Below are 20,528 nucleotides of genomic sequence, written 5' to 3'. Positions count from 1 at the left end.
TCGAATCTCTGAGACAGAGTTTTGGGTAAAATAGAAAACAATAGCTTTATTGCTTTGCCAGGCAAATGGGGACACAGTGGGCTCATGAACTCAAAAACTGTGTCTCCAACCTGGGGGATTTGGTGAGGAGATTTACAGCAAAGTTTTAAGGGCAGGGTTGCTGATAAGGATAAGAGTGTGTCAGTGCCTGCATTTCTTTAATCTGGCCGCAGGTGGTCTCCTGATGAGATTTTGTGGTTTTCAAGATTATCGAACTGTGACCTTCTCTCTGGAATGAAGAATGCTTCATCAAGTAGTTAACATCTTCCATTTGTCGGGGGATTTAGTTCTACAGAAGAGTTCAACAATATAGTTATGTGTATCCCTTGAGGTGGAACCAAGACCCTGCCTCAAGGCTGCACTATTCTTTCTTGGCTGCTCCTTCCTTGTTTCTATATCACCTCCCTTCCCTGATTAGCAACTGTTTGAACCTGCCCTTTGGAACTCAGAGAAGTTCATGGAGACTGAAGCCTATTTCCTACAAACAAGAAACAAGGGACACAGAAAGGCTTCTGTGCTTTCTGAAGTCTTTTCTTGATTATTTTTGCTCTGAATGGTCACTGACTCCTCTGCAATTGGGTAGTTCTTATATAGTGTGTAGCTTGCAGCTAGGACTGTATTAATTTTCAGAGAGGAGAGTATTGCCAGATTTAAGGCCAGAGTCTGGCTTGGTTTCAAGGGGGTTTTCTGTCCTGAAGCCCCTAATATCATTGCTATTCTGAAATTTTAAAATTTGATGACCAACAGATCTGAGTAAAGGACAAATGAGTACATCCTTTGACAAGCATAACCTTCCAGGTGACTCCACACTGTAACCTAACCAGTTTCCTAAAATAATAGTTTAGAAACAAAACTAACTATCACAACTTGAAGAAGGGACTTCCTTTCTTGAGCTTACTCTCTTTCTTTCTCTCATGCTAGCCCCTGTCTGAATTCTTCCCTTGATCTCAGTTATCAAGTTCAATTGTCCCTTCCTCATGGCCCATCTCAAGTCTCACCTCCTCCACAAAGCTTCTCCAGGCTGTCCCAGGCCTTGACACTCTTCATGCCTTAAACTCTGGCAATACTCTTCTCTCTGAAAATTAATACATTCCTAGTTGCAAGGTACACACTATACAAGAACTACCCAATTGCAGAAGAGTCAGTGACCATTCAGAACAAAAATAATCAAGAAAATACTTCAGAAAGGAAAATGTGGCCTGAGCTAAATCCTAAATACTGACTTTTAGCCCAGGAGGGTAGGAAATATGGACATCTGATCTGATGGAACCCTGGCAGTTAGCACAGAGGCTGGCACATTGCAGATGCTCAAAAACATTTAAAAGGAAAGGAAGGAGGGAGGAAAGGAGAAAAGGAAGAAAGGAAGCAAGCAAAAGTGAGCCAGGCATGTTTGTGGAATGGTGAAGAGACCTGACTCATGAGAACAATGTGCATTTGTGTGGAGCAGAGGGTATTAGAACAAATGAGCAGTGTCGGCTCCAATTATGAAGAGCCCAGAAAGCCAGGCTGAAAACTTGAGCCTGGCTATGGAGACATTTATAACATTCTGAATAACATTAACAATTTTTGTGGTTTCTTTATGAGACTGCAAGTCATGTGAGAGTATAGTTCACAGCTTACTCTTCTTGGTATCTTCAGCTGATTTAGCTCAGTGTGTGCCTTAACTGTGTGAAGAATAATTAAGCAAATGAATAAAACATTTTCTGCTTCATTCATTCCAGAGGTGAATTGATCTTTTGCACCTTGCTGACACCCTGGTGTTAGCCACAAGTTGGTTTCTCTCTCATGTACAGGATCCAAGGTAATGTGAACATTTCTCGAACATGATACTACAAAGTTAAATTTAATGAACTTTTCCCTCCTGAGGATATTTATCATTAGATCAACCTCACCTCTCTAGTGCTATTCAAAAATCCCCATTTCCAGGCTATATTGGTAGCCAATTACTGAGTCATGTTCTTAGATGTGTACTGAAAAATAATGGAAAGCTTAATAATCACAGAATTTTAAAATATACCCAGTCCCTGACAAATTATTTTATTAGTCTTTCATTCCCTTTTTTCTAACTAGAATATCCTTAAATCAATTATAATGCATCCTTCAGAAGAGGCACATGCTGAATTTGAGTTTTGTAAAAGAGTTGGAAGGGGCAAGAATGCCTGATCTCAGACACTGTCTCTGTCACTTACTGGTCCTGAAATTTTGGACAAATTACTTTCTCTAAGTCCCAGTTTCTTCATCTGTAAAATTGTAATAACAATGCCTACTCTACATTTTGTACATTGTTGTGGCAACATTTTTATACATCAATTTCAGCTATATATGTATGTATTTTTAACCTAAGTATTAATAGGCTTTCATCTAAAATGAAACAGCTTAGTTTTTACCCTGGGAAGACAGACCTGTCTTCCTCAAGAAAGTCTCTTGCCCTAAACCTTTTAAATTCCATTCTTCTATTATAAGGTAACTTTCTCCTTTGCTATCCCCATAGGGTCCAGTATATAGCTAGTAAGATAACTTTTCAGACTAGTGTTTTAATAGAACACTTCTTTCTGATTAAATATTTCCATGTTAACCTAGCAAATTCTGGATATCTTACCCTTAAGAGTATATTTAATCTTAATATTCTTAAAAGTTATAAAACTGGTAAATATAGGCTGCTGGAAAGCCAGTAGGAGAGAAAGTTTGTGTTTAAAAGCATCTGGGGTAGCTTTAAGTTTCTTAAAACTTACTCTGCATAGGTGGCTAACTTAGGGTGGGCTAATAGTGACCTTGTCACTGGGGTCAAAGCCAACGATGCATTTCAGCAGAATAAACATAAAGTCATACACTTAAGATCAAAACACCAATTTTACAAACAGAATATGGCACTTGTTTTGGTAATACTCACCTGTAAAAGATGTGACAGTATTATCTGACCACAAGCTGAAGGTGTTTAAAAAGGTAACACAAAATTAGGTCAGTCACGTTTATATGTCTATGAAGCCAACATCATGAGACAATCTAAACTGACTCTACTGTGATGACTGGGCATATCTGAAGTAAGGGTAGAGTTCAGGATGCCTTGTTTTAATTGCCCAAACAAGAAAACAAAATGTCTAAAAATCTTGTCAAATGAGACCCACCTCATACAAAGAGGGATTTCTAGACTGGAGGATAGACATAATAAAATGGATCTTGTAAAGAAGAGAAAAAAAGAGATGTTGTCTGTGACTCCAAATGACCTAACTATGTTCACTTGTTAGAAACTGTGGACATACCCAGTTTGCTGCATATAAGAAAGAACTTTCTAATACATGGGGCTATACAAATTAGAGTGGTTGATTTCATGAAGAAATGACTTATTTCTGCAACTTCAGGGTCTAGCATTGTTCTTGACACCTGGTAACAGAAGGAAGGAAGGAAGGGAGAAAGGAAGGAAGGAAGGAAGGAAGGAAGGAAGGAAGGAAGGAAGGAAGGAAGGAAGGAAGGAAGGAAGGAAGGAAGGAAAGAAGGAAGGAAGGAAAGAAGGAAGGAAGGAAAGGAGAAAGAAGGGAGTTGTTCTCTTAGCTGGCAAATGGAGCCAGTCTTTTGTAATCTAAATTGATCAGGATTTCTCATCAAAACCACATTATTTGTACATTTTTACAGAAAGTGCACCACCCGCCCCACCTCTGTTTTAAACAGACTCTTTCACAATAAAATTCCATTTAGAATTTAACCTATGTCAGAAGAATCAGGTCATCACAAAATTGTGCATTCTCCTAACTGGTAAAAAAAAAAAGCTTGAAATTTTTCTTGTATATTACATGTCACATTTATTTCTAATAGTATATTAGACATTGCACAGTTTCAGTTTCTGCTAGCAAAAAAGTATACATACTATTGTCCTGTAAAATGTGGCCAAAATCAGAAAAGATGGAGGCATGAAACATAAGGATTTTTAATAGAAACATATTTTCTTAAACCTTAAATTCCACTTAGTTTCTGATATTCAACAGAAGTTGAGTGAGAGGCTGAATTTATTTTAGCTTTGAGTTTTCATATAATATAGTTCTGAGTCTAGTCAGAAATTCCTGTTACATTTAAAAGAGTTTCATGCTGTTAACCTATTTTTAAAATTTCAACAGTCAAAACACAAAGTTGCCATTCTATAACAGTCTCTTAATTCAACTTAGAAGGTAATTTGCCTTATTATTCATTATCCCCTTTTGATGGACCTAATTGATTGGTTTGTTGGTTAATTTCTGTTTGCCTTACCCAGCTATTGGTCCCAGAACAACCTGAGAGCTGGAGGCAGGCTGGGTCTGAGTCCCAGATCCACTGACTTATAAAGGTGTGACCTTGGGCAATTCACACAGCTCCTCTGACCCTCAGTTTGCCCATATCTAAAATGGGATAAAGTTGTTACTCCCCTTACCTTTCTGGCTTATTGAAAAATTACCTGAGATATCCTACATCAACATGCTTAGTGACCTGTAAATATTTCTACATAAGCATGAGGCATTATTATCCTTGCACAACTTTATGAGCAAACAAAAATATCCGTATTCCATTTTTAAGGAGCAACCTGGGATTGGGTTCCTTCTCAAATTCACAAGGATTCTAAAGAGGCAGTCACCACTGTGACTGCTGAGTGGTCAGGGGCATCATAGAGCTATGGCAGTGGGACCAAGCTCCATCCTTTTGTAGAGTGACTAAAGCAGTAGTCATTGATGAATTGAAGCAAATCCCAATTTGCAATAATATATTTCATAAACTCTGTTTTCTATATTTTAATTACTATGCATAATTTGAAATATAATTTGTTAATATTGTTCCTATGTATGCTTTATATACCCTGAAAGTCTGAGAAAACCCTGAACTACAAGGTCACTGTTATGATACCATGCATTATGGAATTACGGATGAAGCAATGTCATGGGGGTATGCCAGTCTAAATTCTAATCACACTGGAAAGCTGTGGTAAGCTGAATAACGATTACCTAAAGATGCTCACATCTTAATCTCCAGAACCTGTTAGTGTGTTACCTTACACGTAAACTAAATTTTGCACACATGATAACACTAAGAATTTTGAGATAGGGAGATTATCCTGGATTATCCAGGTGGGTCCAAGGTAATCATTAAGGTCTTTTTAAGAGGAAGGCAGGTGAGCCAGAGGTGTGAAGGAGATGATGACAGAAGTGGAAGTCAGAGTGATACAGAGCCACCAGGCGAGGATTGTGGACAGCCTCTAGAAGCCGGAAAAGACAAAGGAACAGATTTTTCCCTAGAGCCTCCAGAACAGACATAACCAATCTTGCTGACACCTTGATTTTAGCCTATTGAATCTAATTTTGGACTTCTGACCTCCAGAACTACAAGAAAATAAATTTGTGTTGTTTTTAAACCACTAAGTTTGTGGTAAAACAAACCACACTTCTATTCCTCATTACAGGAGGAATAGGACACTAATGTACTAATGTTTATATCTTTAAAATAAAGTAATTGTTTCAGATGTTCTCAAAGGTCCCTTTCAGTTCTGACATCCTATAGAAAGATACTGTCTTACACTTGGGGAAATCCAGCTTTTCTTACAGCAGTTTAAATAGCAGTTACATAGATAATTAGTGTTATGCTGCTTTTAGAAATGGCTTTGTTTAGTTTTTTATATTGTCTGTGTTTTGCCTTTAGTTTCTGTTGTATTTATTTGTGGAAGAAAAATTATATGCTTACATTTTATTCTGGAACAGGATTGGGATGGAAAAATGAATAAATGCAATGAGAAGAGTATGGGCTTCCAAGTCAGAGACTCAGTCTCCTGTCCTGCCTTTTCCTAAGAGTAGGAGTAAGCCACTTCTCTCTCTCTCTCTTTGTCTCTCTCTCTCTCTCTGGCTGCTTCTGCCTTTCCCTTTCCCCCCTCTCTCTATTAGTTTAATAGGCCTGCCATATCAAATTACCACAAACTGTGTATCTTCAAATGATAAAAATTTATTATCTCACAGTTCAGGATGCCAGAAGTCCAAAATCAAGCTGTCAGCAATGTTAGCTCCTTCTGGAACCTTGCAAGGGGAATATGCTGCATGACTCTTCACAGCCTCTGGTGGTTGTCAGCAATCCTTTGCTATCCTTGTCTTGTTGATGTATCATTTCAGTCTCTGCTTCTGTCATTACATGGCGTTTTCCTGTTTGTTTCTTCTGTGTCTCTTTTCTTTTCTTATAAGGATACCAGTTGTTCAATTTAAGACCCACCTTAATCCACTGTGACCTCTGTACTACTCAGTGTTCTCCAGATAAATAGAACCAGTAGGATACATATAAATGCAGAAAGATTTATTATAAGGAATAGGCTGATATCATTATGGAGGCTGACAAGTTTCAAGATCTGGACCCCGGAAAGCTGATGCTTAGTTCTAAGTCCAAGTGCCAGAATGCTGTAGATCCAGGAAAAGCCAACATCTCAGTTTGAGTCTGAAGCAGGAGAAAACAATGCCCCAGGTTGAAGGCAGTCAGGTATCAGGAATTCCCCCTTATTTTAGGAAGGGCAAATTCATTTTGTTCTATTCAAGCTATTCAACTGATTGGATGAGGCCCAGCCTGTTTTACTCTATCAATTTAAATGTTAAACCCATCCAAAAACACCCTCATAGAAACACACAGACTGACGTTTGATGAAATATCTGGGAATTCCATGGCCCAGTCAAGTTGACACCTAAAATTAACTATCACAGTCTCCTCTTAACCAATTACATCTGCAAAGACCTTACTTCCAAATAAGATTGCATTCTGACATTCCAGGTAGACATGAGTTTTGGGAAGACACTATTTAACCTGCTATAGCCTCTTCATGTCCCAGTTTGCAAAATGAGGGCCTGGATGCTAAGCAGTACTTCTCATGCTACAGTTCTGTTGGAGAATTTTACTGGAGGTTGGAGGCAGGTCATCTAAGGCAAGGGGCTCTGGGTGCTGATAAGATTGTGAAATGCTGCTTTGAACAAAACTGGACAGGTAATTCTTGCTGAGGCTTTATTTCATGAAAGAGCACTGTGAGTCTTCAGGAGAGGTGATAGCAGCTATTCTTTTCCAGGGCTTATTGATCACAGAAACTTCCATCCTCTGTTTTTCTTGGCTTACCTATGAACACCTCCCAAACCAGAGTTCCCTGGAACTCAGTCTCAGAAACACTGGAAATTATCTCTAAGGAGTACTCAATTTCCAATAATCCATGGTTTTATCAATCATTAGTTCTCTAACCTCCTTCTAAAGAATAAATTCCTCTTGGATTCCTAGTGTTAGTTTAAATTATATTTATTATATTGTTACTTAAATATGAATAAACATAAAACTACCTATAAATCCTTTATACCTCTGACTCTCAGCAAACTATAAAACCCAAACAAATGTGCAAACTAATTTCAAAAAAACTAATAAAATTAAAATTAACATTAATTTAAATGTAATTATTCTGCTGGAATTATATCACTGCTCACAATGCATATATGGTGTGTTCTGTTCTGGGGTAGTTCAACAAATCTAGCACAATGTGCCACAGGTGATTTGATTCTCCCACCAGTTTTTTCTATTCAAATTCCAGGAATGTTTTATTTGCACAGCTCTCAGTGATGCTTTCTCATGGCAGGAACACACCATTTATATATTTCTTATATCTCTGCTCTTTTCTTATAACTGGTAAGCATTCTCCTTTGTATCAATGCCATAATAAACACAAATAGACAAAGCTATGAAAATTGAGGGTAGGTTATTAAGTAGCCATTCAAAAGACCCAGAGTGTTTGTCTTTTCTTTATATTATCATTAGACTAAAATAGAAAAAAAATATATATATATATACACACTTATGTAAAGTAAACAAATACAATAAAGAACTTGCAAATGCCAGAGATCTTCTGCAGATCTCTTTAGCTCCTTGGAGTCCTTTTAAAAAGTGCTAACTATAGATGCTCCTGGCTCTCACAATAACCTAAAACTTCTTCAGCAGAGATCTACCCTGCTCTTTCCTTTCATTCTCTTCCTAGGGATCAGGAGTCAAAAATATGTATGAAAGTGATTCTCAGTCATAGATCTTAACTACTTGTCTCCATTCAGAAGATCATGGTCATGAACTTTCCCTTTATGTAACTATGTAGAAATCTGTGTACAGCTAAAAGTATTATGTGACCACTGCAAACTCACAATTTAACCTTCAGAAAGAAAGCAATGAAGTCTAATGATCTCCCCAGAATGACTTTCTGAGGTTGTCCTCACCATAAACAAATTTCATTAATTCAAACTAACTGGGCTATGAAGAGGCCAGTATGAATTAGAGAAGTCTGAATTAAATTTTCTGTTTACTACCTAGTAAACATAACAACTCAAACTAGCATAACAAAGTGTTAAGAGGCAGAGGTCTTTAATGAGCTGCTTTAATGAACAGGTAAAAACAGTTTAAAATTAGCACAATGATGGTTTTCTTGCAAATTCACTCTCTACTATTCTATAAAGCATTTTAATTCTCTGCAATCTTGTTTACCCCAGTAATTTGCTTAGAAAACCCTTTCTTTCATAGCTAGAGTAGAAACAACACTTAGCTCAGGCCAGTCCAAATGAGCCAAGAGTTTAAAATAGTAGCAACTGATTTAATTAGGTTTTACTAACAGCAAGTCAGGAAAATGCATTAACTCCCTTAGCCCACTAGGGGTTCCCTTTGTGTGCTGACATTAATTGCTGCCATTTACTTCATTGCCTGTTGCTTCCCTCCTGCCTTCTTATTGACAACTCTGTGGATGGAGAACTTTTCTACAAACTTCCCTCAAACCAGCATTCTCAGCTCAGCAGACGGTACCTGAATGTTGATTTAGCTATCAGTCTGTTTGATGAGATTAGAGGGTCACCAAAAAGCCACTCTGACCAAAATCAGAGACCTTTTTGTACATATCTGCAGCAAGTTCTGAAGGAGCCATTAAATAGACATAACCACCATTAAAATTACTTCTTGAGGACTTTGAGAGATTTGCTCACTTTTGATAAAATCATAGTATCACTTTTCCTCTCATCTGGCTATTAATCACACATTGATGTACATTATAGCACGGCATTTACTATAGTTTCTATTAACTTAAATTTCTTATAGGTATGTTTTATCTTTTCAACTAGAGAAACTTTGAGGACAGAGATTACTTTTCTCATATTTTTGCTCAACCCCCAATCTCACCCCAAGCCCTTGGCACAATGCTGTGCAAATAATAATAAATACTAAAAATCCCTTGTTGAAAAGGCAATAACGCTTTAAACAATTAAAACTTAAGCAAGTAAAACTGTCTGAATTGTTCATTCTCAGTTTTTGTCACCTAAAAGTCATCAAGGTTCTAAGGGAATTGGACCTAGGACAGGTAAATTTTGTGTGGTTTTTTTTTTTTAATATGGGTATTTTGATAGGGATTGCATTAAATCTATAGATTGCTTTGGGTAGTATGTACATTTTAGCAATAGTAATTCCTCCAACCCATGACCATGGGATACCTTTCCATTCTTCATATCTTTAATTTCCTTCATTAGTGGTTTATAGTTTTCAGAATATAACTCTTTCACCTTGGTTAAAGTTTATTCCTAGGTATTTTATTCTTTTTGATGCAATTTTAAATGGGATTTTTTTTTTTTTTGCTTTCTCTTTCTGATAGTTCATTATTAGTATATAGAAAAGCAACAGATTTCTATATATTAATCTTGTATCTTGCCACTTTACTGAATTCTTTTATTAGTTCTAATAGTTTTTTGGTGGAGACTTTAGGGTTTTCTATATATATTAGCATGTCATCTACAAATAGTGACACTTTTACTACTTCCCTTCCAATTTGGAGTCATTTTATTTCTTTTTCTTGTCAGATTGCTGTGGCTTGGACTTCCAATACTACGTTAAATAGAAGTAGCAAGAGTGGGCATCCTTGTCTTGTTCCTGAATTTAGAGGAAAGGCTTACAGCTTTTCATCATTGAGTATGATGTTATCTGTGGGTTTGTCATAAATGGACTTACCCTATGCCAACTTTGATGAGAGTTCTTATCATGACTGGATGTTGAATTTTTCAAATACTTTTTATATCTCTATTGAGATGATCATGTGATTTTTATCCTTCCTTTTGTTAATGTCATGTATCACAGTTTTTGATTTGTGGACTTGAACCATCCTTGCATCCTTGGGGGATAAATCCCAGTTGATCATGATCATTTTTATATGTTGTTGGATTTGGTTTACTAATATTTGTTTTGTTTTTTGGGGTTTTTTTTGTTTGTTTTTTTAACATCTTTATTAGAGTGTAATTTCTTTACAATGTTGTGCTAGTTTCTGCTGTACAACAAAGTGAATCATCTATAAGTATACATATATCCCCATATCCCTTCCCTCTTGAGCCTCCCTCCTACCCTCCCTGTCCCACCCCTCTCGGTCATCACAAAGCATCAAGCTGATCTCTCTGTGCTATGCAGCAGCTTCCCACATGCCATCTATTTTACACTGAGTAGTGTGTATATGTCAATGCCTCTCACTTTGTCCCAGCTTCCCCTTCCCTGCCCAGTGTCCCCAAGTCCATTCTCTACGTCTGCATCTTTATTCCTGCCCTGCTACTAGGTTCACCAGTACTGTTTTTTTTAGATTCCATATATGTGCATTAGCATACAGTATTTGTTTTTCTTTCTGACTTACTTCACTCTGTATGACAGACTCTAAGTCCATCCACCTCATTACAAATAACTCAATTTCGTTCCTTTTTATGGCTGAGTAATATTTGTTGAGAATTTTTGCATCTATATTCATCAGACATATTGGCCTATAATTTTATTTCTTTGTAGTATCTTTCTCTGTTTTCAGTATCAGGATAATGGTGGCCTCATTGAGTGAATTTGGGAGCATTTCCTCCTCTTCAATTTTTTGGAAGAGCTTGGGAAAGATGGGTATCAGCTCTTATTTATATGTTTGGTAGAGTTACCCTGTGAAACTCTCTGGTCCTGGACTTTTGTATCCTGGCAGTTTTAAAATTACTTATTCAATTTCACTACTAGATATTGGTCTGTTCTTATCTTATTTAATAAATTAGATTATTTATTAAATAATAAATAAGATTATTTATTAAATATAAATAAGATTATCTTATTTCTTCCAGATTCAATCTTGGAACATTGTATGTTTCTAGAAATTTATGCATTTCTTCTAGGTTGTCCAATTTGTTGTCATAAAACTGTAGTATTCCTTTATGATTTTTTTTGTATCTCTGTGATATTGGTTGTAGTTTCTCCTCTTTCATTTCTTACTTTGTTTATTTCGGTCTCCTCTCTTTTTTTCTTTATGAGCCTGTCTAAAGCTTATCACTTTTACTTATCCTTAAATAAAAAACAAAACAGCTCTTGATTTCATTGATTTTTCTTCCCTATTTTATTTATTTCCTCTCTGATCTAAATTATTTCCTTCCTTCTACTGTCTTTGGTCTTTGTTCTTCTTTTTCTAACTCTTTTAGATGGTAGTTTAGGTTGCTTATTTGAGATATTTCTTGTTTCTTGAGGAAGGCCTGTATCTCTGTAAATTTCCCTCTTAGAACTGCTTTTGCTGTGTCCAGTTATTTTGGAAAGTTGTGTTTTTTTATTTTCATTTGTCTTGAGGTATTTTCTGATTTCCTCTTTGATTTCTTCATTGACTCATTGGTTTTTTAGTAGTATGTTGATATGTCTCCATGTGTTTGTGTTTTTTCCCCATTTTTCTTCCTGTAATTGATGGTCAGAAAAAATGTTTGATATAATTTCTGTCCTTTTAAATTTGTTGAAACTTGTTTTGTGGCCTAGCATTCGTTCTATCCTGGATAATGTTTCACATGTACTTGAAAAGAATGTGTATTTGGGATGGACTGTCCTATAGATATCTATTAAGTCCAACTGGTCTTTTGTGTCATTTAAGAACACTATTCCATTATTGATTTTCTGTCTGAATGATCTGTCCATTGTTGTAAGTCCATTGTCCACTGATGTAACTGGAGTGTTAAAATCCCATACTGTTATTGTATTATTGTCAATTTCCCTTTATGTCTGTTAATATTTGCTTTATATATTTAGGTATTCATGTATTAGGTGGATATATGTTAAAGAGTGTTATATCCTCTTCTTATATTGAACCTTTTGTCATTATACACTGCCCTCCTGTGTCTTTTGTTACAGACTTTATGTGATATGAGTATAGTTACCCCAGCTTTCTTTGGGTTTTCATTTGCATGAAATATATTTTTCCATCCCCTTACTTTCAGTCTTTGGGTGTTTATAGCTCTGAAGTAAATCTCTTGTAGTCAGCATATGAATGAGCCTTTTTTTTTTTTAATCCAATCAGTCACTCTATGTCTTTTAATTGGAGCATTTAGTCTATTGACTTTAAGTGATTATTGATAGGTATGGACTTACTGTCATTTTGTTACTAGTTTTCTGGTTGTTTTTCTAGTTTTTCCCTGTTCTTTTTTTCTTCTCTTAGTTTCATCCCTTGTAGTTTGACGTTTTCTTTAGTTGTATGCTTGTTTTCCTTTCTCTTTAGTTTTCCAGTGTTGATTGTAGGGATTTTTTTATTTGTGGTTACCATAGAGTTCATATATGTTGACCTATAACTATATTAATTTGTTTTAAACTGATATCATTTAAGTTCAAACACATTCTAAAATATCTATATTTTTTACTCTCCCCCACATTTTGTGTTTTTAAGGTCATATTTTACTTCTTCATGTCATGGGACAGGGAAGTTTTGATGAGATGTAAAGTTTTCTGGAATATGAATGGAAAAAGAGATGGGAGCTTGACAAGAAAGAATAACATTCCCCTAATTCCCATTTTGCTTCTGGCTAGGACTACTTAGATACCATGGCTTATCAGACCAAGGTAAAAATGTCTCACTAAAGTCAACTTTTGCTATGTTTTTTAACCACAGATTACTCTGTGGTATTTTTATAGTTTAAAAGAAACTTTCACAATATTCAGCCCTAGGCATGAGGCAAAACACATCAAGTAACATGGGATTAAGCCCAGGAGGTGATTTCCACAAAGGAAACCAACAGAATATCTGTTTGATGAGAAACGATTGTCCTGAGGTGCACTAATCATTCTTTTTCCCAAACTCAATAATTTAATGTTCAAGGAAGCATTATCAATAGTGTAATAGTATAATAGTTGTCAACAAGCCTTCCCCACACATTTTTGTAGAGGAGAAAATGGCGTCCCACTTGGAATTATTTGATCAAGTTAATTGAGGAACATTTTAATAATGAGTCTATTTCCTAGAAACAAAAGTTTAAGAATGTAAGAATCACCCTAAGTTTTTGTTTTGATCACTGATACCTCAGAACATGGAGAAATAACTGAGACAATGGGAAGAAGGTGAACAAGTGTCAGAGTCTCTAGAAACATGAAAGGGATCTTTCCCCCACAAGCCCATTCCCTTTGATTAGATGTCCATTAGCCAAAAAAGAAGGTATAACAGGGAAAGCCTTCTCCCCCTCGGGAGATTCTGAATTGTGTTATTGGGAGCCTGGGTATGGTGAGTGGAAGCCCTGAATCCTCAGCCTTTACTTGTCTAAATACTACAAGAGTGATTTTGGGAGAGATATCTAACCTGGTTTGTGGTGAATGTTCATATTCCCCCAAATCAATATGCTGAGGCTCTGACCACCAACATGATAGTATTTGAAGGTGGCACCTTTGGTAGATATTTAGGTTTATGAAGTCATGAGAATGGAACACTCATGATGGAATTAGTGCCCTTATGAGAAGACAAAGACACCAGAGCTCTCCCTCTCCCTGCACATACACCAAAGAAAGGCCATGTGAGCATACATCAAGAAGGCAGCTGTCCTTAATTTCTATTATCAGTACATACATTTTCTGATTATCCACTCACTCTACAAGCATGCTTTATGCCCCTACTGGATTCCAGGTACTCTACTATATGGGTGGTGATGTAAACATGAAGAAAAATATTCCTACTCTCAAGCAACTTTCAGTTAGCAAAGCTAGGACCTGTAGCTATTATAAAGTGAGCTCATCGAATTCATGCTTCTAATCTCTAAGAAATCTTTTTTTAAAAAGAGGGAGATCATGAATAAAAATGATGTATAGTATTATCTTGGAGGAAATTAGCATTATTAGAAAAATTGATATTTAGGAGAAGAAAACCAATCACCAGAAAAGCTTTTATTCTGCTGAACATAATATTAATAATCTTTACTAGACCTAAAATAATGTTTGTTATTTTCTTCTCTGGTTCTAAAAATACACAGTAGTCTGAAAGCCAAAATCTAATTTGTAATTTTCAGAGCTGAATCACATCCATTTCCTTCCAAATTGTATACTAGTGGGCACTGCCACAAATACCCAAACAGCAGCCCAACTCAAAGCCTAGCAGTTCCCCTAGGGAGGGCCAGGTGGCTTAGGTTCCATTTATAGAATCCTGAAAAAGGGTACCTCTGAAGTAGAAGATATTCGGTCAACAGAAAGTTGGAGTAGAAGACCTTTAAGGCTTTTTCCAAACCAAGATTCCATCATTCTGAGAGACTTTGGCTTATGAAATGTGAGGGACACCCTGACGATGCTGTGAATGGAAACCAAGTGTTCTCATTTCAACTTGTGATTTTGTAAAGCGGGCTATGATGTGTCTGGTCTATAGCTAAAGGAGTAAAATAGTACTGTCTTTTAGTTAAGAGGAATAGTTTATAAGGCAAACAAATATGTAGATTAGCAAATCATTTTACCTAAGCCTCAGTTTATGGGATACAGATAGATATACACAAAGGTATAGAGGCAGTCACAGCTGGCAAGCTCATAACAAGCCCTTAAGAGAAGATTAGGCTCTTTGGGAGACATCACCCCCTTCTGATTAGGAGGCATAGGAAAAGAGTGTCAGCAACAGTCTCCCTTGACCTTCCTTTTGGGTGCTGTAGAAACTGAATAATGACTGGGAGCAATTTTAAAGTTGACCAGATGATGGCCTTTCTGTGGCTAGGATGTTCAATGGAGGAAATTATTTTGGTGAATAAAAGGGGGCAGAGTGGAATGGTAATCTAAGAGCCTATATGTCAAGAGTTATTCTAAATTGTGATGGTACAAAGGATAGGTGTAAGTTCAAAGGACAAATTTGCCACCATTAAGAACATTCTGGTTCAAAAGAACAAAATCTCTTCAGCTAATCTCTGACTAGAACAAGAACCAAGGAATATGCTGTTTATGGCTATGATTTCTAAAGATTCATAGATTCTCATATGGGAATCTTTATTACATGGAGATTAAGAGCATAAGACTTGGAGTCAAAACTGAATTTAAATCTCAGCTTACCCCAATACTAGCTGTGTGATCTTGTGTCTGTCACTTATTCTCTCTGAGGCTTAGTTTTCTCATTTTTATAATGAGATAATTAATACAATCTTCAGATTATTGTTGTAAGATTAAGTGAGATAATATATGCAAAACTCTTAACATAAATTAGGTACTTAATAGTATAAATTTAGATCTGAAAATTAGATTAATTTGGAATAATAATAGCAATAATAATTTAGAAAATAATTATACTTAATTCATACCTCTTATATTATACATGAGCAAACCATAATTCAAAGAGGGGACATCTTGCTCAAGAATACACAGCTAAGAAGTCTCAGAGACAAGACCATAAGTCTTCTGATTTCAGACTATTATTCTCTCTTTGGCATCATGCTTACATATGTTGGGGTACATACACATCCTAAGCATCTCTGATTTCTCTATAGATTTATTCCACATAGCTTGTTCCTTACACAAGGAAAACGTTCCCAAATTCTGCTACTTATTCTATAAAATAAGATTTCCATGAAGAGTAAGTCCTCATTTCCCAATGCCCTATCATCTGATGCTTAATCTATTTAATCATTTGACTCAGGATAAGATGGGTGTGTTCTAGCTTATGCTTTCCTTTATTTCCCATAGGCAATCACTGGTCATTCAGCAATGCTTTGGATGAGTTATTTGATATTTACTTATTATTAGTGTATTATCTTTCATAGTATTAACAATGAGGTTTTTAAATCTCTAATCCCATCAGGTTCACCACTGTGAAATGATGGAACCATGTGGAGATAGACCTGTGTATCCCCTATCACACAGCCAGGACATATATCAATGGATTAATCAGTCCATGACCCTGGATGAGTCAATAGAAGTTCTTGGGTTAGAATCCAAAGGGTTAGGAATCTTCAGTGGAAGAGGCCCCCAGAGAAATTAGGCCCCTGTCCCTCCACTGTTCATTTTCATGGGATCAGATGACTGAGGTTATCTGAATTATATTCCCTGAGCCAAGCTGAGGAGCTGAAAGGCAGAGGAAAGAGAACACTCCTTTCTCACTCTCAGAGGAAAGAACGGTTTCTTAGGAAACTGATAGTTCCTTAGGATCTTTGATAATTTAATCCCTGGGAATATATAATTGGGTTCTTTGGTCCCAATTGTTTGCCAATTTATTATCCCACTGAAGTCCTAAAACTATATTGAATACATACAAGGAGGATTGTCTCTTCTTCTTTTTTTTAATGGTTTATAAACATTTGGAATTTTATTTTTTAAAAAAACCATCACAACAATGAACATTGTTACAGTTAGAGAGGCCCTCTTGGTTCTCCACAATGATACTGAGCATGCTCACAAGGGATTCCCATTGTTTAGTCTTAGTTAAACAACCATCTTTAAAAGAAGGAAAAAAAAAAAAAAACTCTGCACATTACCATTTAATTTGTTTTAATGTTTCTTCACAAATGGTGAAAAATACTAAAGTACAGACAGGAATAATCATAATGTTGTGGCCAACATTATAAATATGGAATTATAAATTTAAAACATTTTCTGGTTTAAATAATAAATCTGGTAGTCAATGCAGCTCTGCGGGGTCTCTGCGTCTAGTAGGGCCGGTCTCTGCGTTCCTGATGGTGCTCGCCTTTATCCATTTTTCCAGGTCTTCCACGCCCACCTCTTCTTCCTCCCATCTGTTCCATCAAAGGTCCAGGGGGTCCTGCAGGGCCACCTCATCTTCCTCCACCAAAGCCACCACGGTCCACGCCCCGGGTGCCACGGAAGCCACCTCTGTCTCCACCACGGCTACCTCTGAACATTCCACCAGGACCTCCTCAATCCATGAGTCCACCTCTTCCTCCCCACATGCCACCAGAGCCACCTCTGCCACGGTCACTGCCTGGGGGTGGGAAAGCTGGTGGGAGGAAGCCTTCAGGCTTTGGGGCCTTACACTGGTTGGACTCTGTTCTCCACGCAAAGTTCTGGTTTCCACACCCCGAACTGGAGCACTGCCGGTCTCCAGCTCGGTGCTGGATGTTTCCTCCTCCAGACAGGTTCCCTCAGGAAGCGCAGGACCCCCTTGGTAAGAAGCCTCCTCTGTCTCCTCCACGGCCTCCCATGCGACCCATGGGTCCTCCAGGACCTCCTGGGTCTCCTGGACCTCCTCGGAGCAGCGGTGGCATCCCTGTACCCTCACGGGGGGACATTCCTCCCCGCATGCTGTTCATTGGAGGCTTCTTCCAAGCAAGAGAAACTTTAAGTTTGCTCCCTTGAAAATCTTTCCCATCAAACCACTCGACGGCAGTTTTGGCAGTTGGCGGGTCTTCATAGGATACAGTAGCATCGCCTATGGGCTTTCCTGTTTCCTTGTCCAAATAGATATGGATCATGGGCTGTCCAGTCCTCTTGTTTATCTTGACACTCCACACTGTTTAAAGAAGTCTGCCAGATCATCTAGAGTCACATAGTCACTTAATCCTTGCACATAAATTGCACTGTTGTCACAGTCTTCATCTGGATCTACAGGTGGGCCTAAATCAAGATCTGGTCCTTCGTCCATGGGTCCACCAGACTTATTGAAGCCACCTCGCTCTCCAGTGCCCATTCTACTGCGTCCTCCTCCCCACCCACCTCTGCTCATGCCTCCACGATCAAATCCCCCTCTTCCCCTGCCCCGGTTATCAGGGTCACTTGTGCTCTTGTTCTCTCCTGGTCCGGAAAATCCTCCAGACTCCTGTCCATAAACACCCATGTTACTGGGGTGGTCCTGTCGGAATGAACTCTGCTGCCCATAGCTGTTGTTCTGTTGGCTATAATGACTTGGATCCTGGCTGTAGGATCCAGTTTGGTGGGGGAGGGGGGGTAACTAGTGGGCGGCTGCTGCCCATAGCTGCTTTGTTGACCATAGCTACTCAGTTGTCCATAGCTGCTCGGCTGCCCATAAGTGTTCTGCTGGGAGTAACTGCTCTGATCATAACTAGTCAGCTGTGTAGAAGAACAGCTGGTAGGAGGATAGGATGGTGGTGCCATGACTGGCTGCATGGGGTAGCTCCCAGGTACCTGGAGATAACTGTAGTTACTCTGTCCATATCCTAAGCTGGGCTGGTTGTAACCCCTTGTGTTAAATTGAAGTTGACTACTTTCAGCGGGTTTGTTACCATCCTACAGTCTTGCAGGCATGGTGGCTGCTAGCTGCTGCCCATAGTCTGGATAAGCAGGCTGAGTGCCATATGCAGACTGAGCTGCATAGGAGGTCTGGGTGGTAGTGACTGTAGCAGTGGTGGTATCATAATCACCACTGCTGTACCCCTGGATAGGCTGACTGTATGCCTGGGGGGCAGTTGGAGTAGAATACCCAGTGGGAGGCTGTCCATAAGAAGTCACATAGGTGGTCTGCCCATAGGTTGCAGTGGTCTGAGCCTAGGTATAGCTGACATCAGTGAGCTGTCCGTAGGTTCCGTAACTTTGTTGCCCATATGCCTGAGTGGTCTGTGCATTCCTTGAGTGGGCTGGGCGGTGTAAGCACTGTAGCCCTGCTGGGCTGCAGCTTGGCTGTAGGTACTGTAATCAATTGACACCATTTTCTCTCTCCTTCCTTCTCATTCTCTCAACTTCTGTCTCCCTCTCGCTTTCCCTCTGAGGACTGTCTCTTCTGCTTCAAGCTTCAAGATAGGATCCTTTGCTCCAATGTGGGAATTGTCTCAAATAAGAATAAGATCAAGCCATTTGAATTCTAAATTACTTATCCAATGCCATAAACATAAACTTGCCATCCAAACTACCCAGAGGCAAAAAATACAGTTTTTCAGTATACCCAAGTTTGTGAGTTTGAGAAGTCCTTCTCACTGTCCTCATTGATACTAAACTTTATAGAGATTAGCATATAGTTCAGTGACTCTAAAGATAAGATTCACACCATTCATTGCATCTCTATATGAACCAGAGATATATGAGCCTACACTTATAATGATCAATTTTATATAAACTACACGTAATTTCTATGTGAACACATGCCAAACCACACCTTCAGCCCCGGGTCCTCCTCAGCACAAATGTCACATTTCAAACTGTGCATTAGGCATTTGAGGATAATTTTCTGCCACCTAAAACTAATACATTTAATATTAAAATTACATTTTTTCAAAGTACTCCATATCTTACAATAGGCACGATACAAATACTTTTTGGCTAAATCCTAAAATTCTTCCTGATCCTGATATTAATATCATTACTACATCATTCCCCCAGTTCACAAGCCTCATGCAAGTCGTTTTCTTTGACTCTGCCCTCTCCATGAACCCTCAAGTCTAATCAGTCACCAGTTTGTCAAATATTTCTTTGAGACATATCCACCCTTGTCAACACCCAGATTCAGAGATCTTATTATTTTATTCATCTTTATTGAACTTCCTACTCAGTTTCTCCCTCATTCCAATCTATCTTTAATCCATTTTTTTATCTTTTTAATCTATAGTTGCCAGCAATGGTTTTGACAGCAGACTTCCCATTTCCACAATATTTAAATGTGCTAGACAGCATTTTAAATTCCTAGAGTTTTGATTTTTATTAAATTATTGCCAAGAGCCATGGCAGTTCCATTGAGAGAGGGAGTGGGAAGCCAAGTGGAAAGGTTTTCGGGTCCTCTCGTCCCTTCTTCCACCAAAGATAATCCCGTCTTTTCTTTCTATTTTACATATTTGGGATCTATATGGTTTTACTTTCAAATTGTCTCCATTGGCAAAAACAAGTTTGGGTATCAACGGCTCATGTGCAAAAGGCAAAACTCTTTACCCTGATTTAAGACTCCCAATCTAGCCCCAAGCACTTTTGCAATTATAACTCTTTTTATTTCTCTTCAAGTTGAGTTTTCTCATTGACTGTCTCAATAGGTCTTAGGTGTTCCCTCCTTCCCCTCTCATCTCGCTTGATTAAATTCTGTCTGTCTGTGGTAGTCATTAGTTCTGTTATTCACCAAATATTTCTATTTCTCTACTCTTCCAATGCAACACAGAATTACTCTTCCTAGGATCATGTTCTATCTGAAGCCATTTGAATATGTTACTATGTCACTCACAGAGAAGAGCATTAATTGATAGTTTTAGACCCTCCAAAATTATTCTGTCTTTCTCTCTGAGATTGCAATTGGCTATACTTCAGATAGTGGTTGTCCCATCAGCCTGGGTCCCAGAGTAAGGGTAAGATTGAGC

The 20,528-nt window shown here is 38.0% G+C and overlaps 1 pseudogene; it reads right to left on the bottom strand.

Annotated features, from left to right (window-relative positions):
• Nucleotides 1-16,754: 16,754 nt before the first annotated feature.
• LOC131742342 (RNA-binding protein EWS pseudogene) lies at nt 16,755-18,911 on the bottom strand (annotated as a pseudogene).
• Between the last annotated feature and the right edge of the window lie 1,617 nt (nt 18,912-20,528).

The sequence above is a fragment of the Kogia breviceps genome, chromosome 15 (assembly GCF_026419965.1).
Source record: "Kogia breviceps isolate mKogBre1 chromosome 15, mKogBre1 haplotype 1, whole genome shotgun sequence".
Lineage (NCBI taxonomy): Eukaryota > Metazoa > Chordata > Mammalia > Artiodactyla > Physeteridae > Kogia > Kogia breviceps.
The sequence above is the reverse complement of the archived record's forward strand: the minus strand, read 5'-3'. Positions and strand labels throughout refer to the sequence as shown.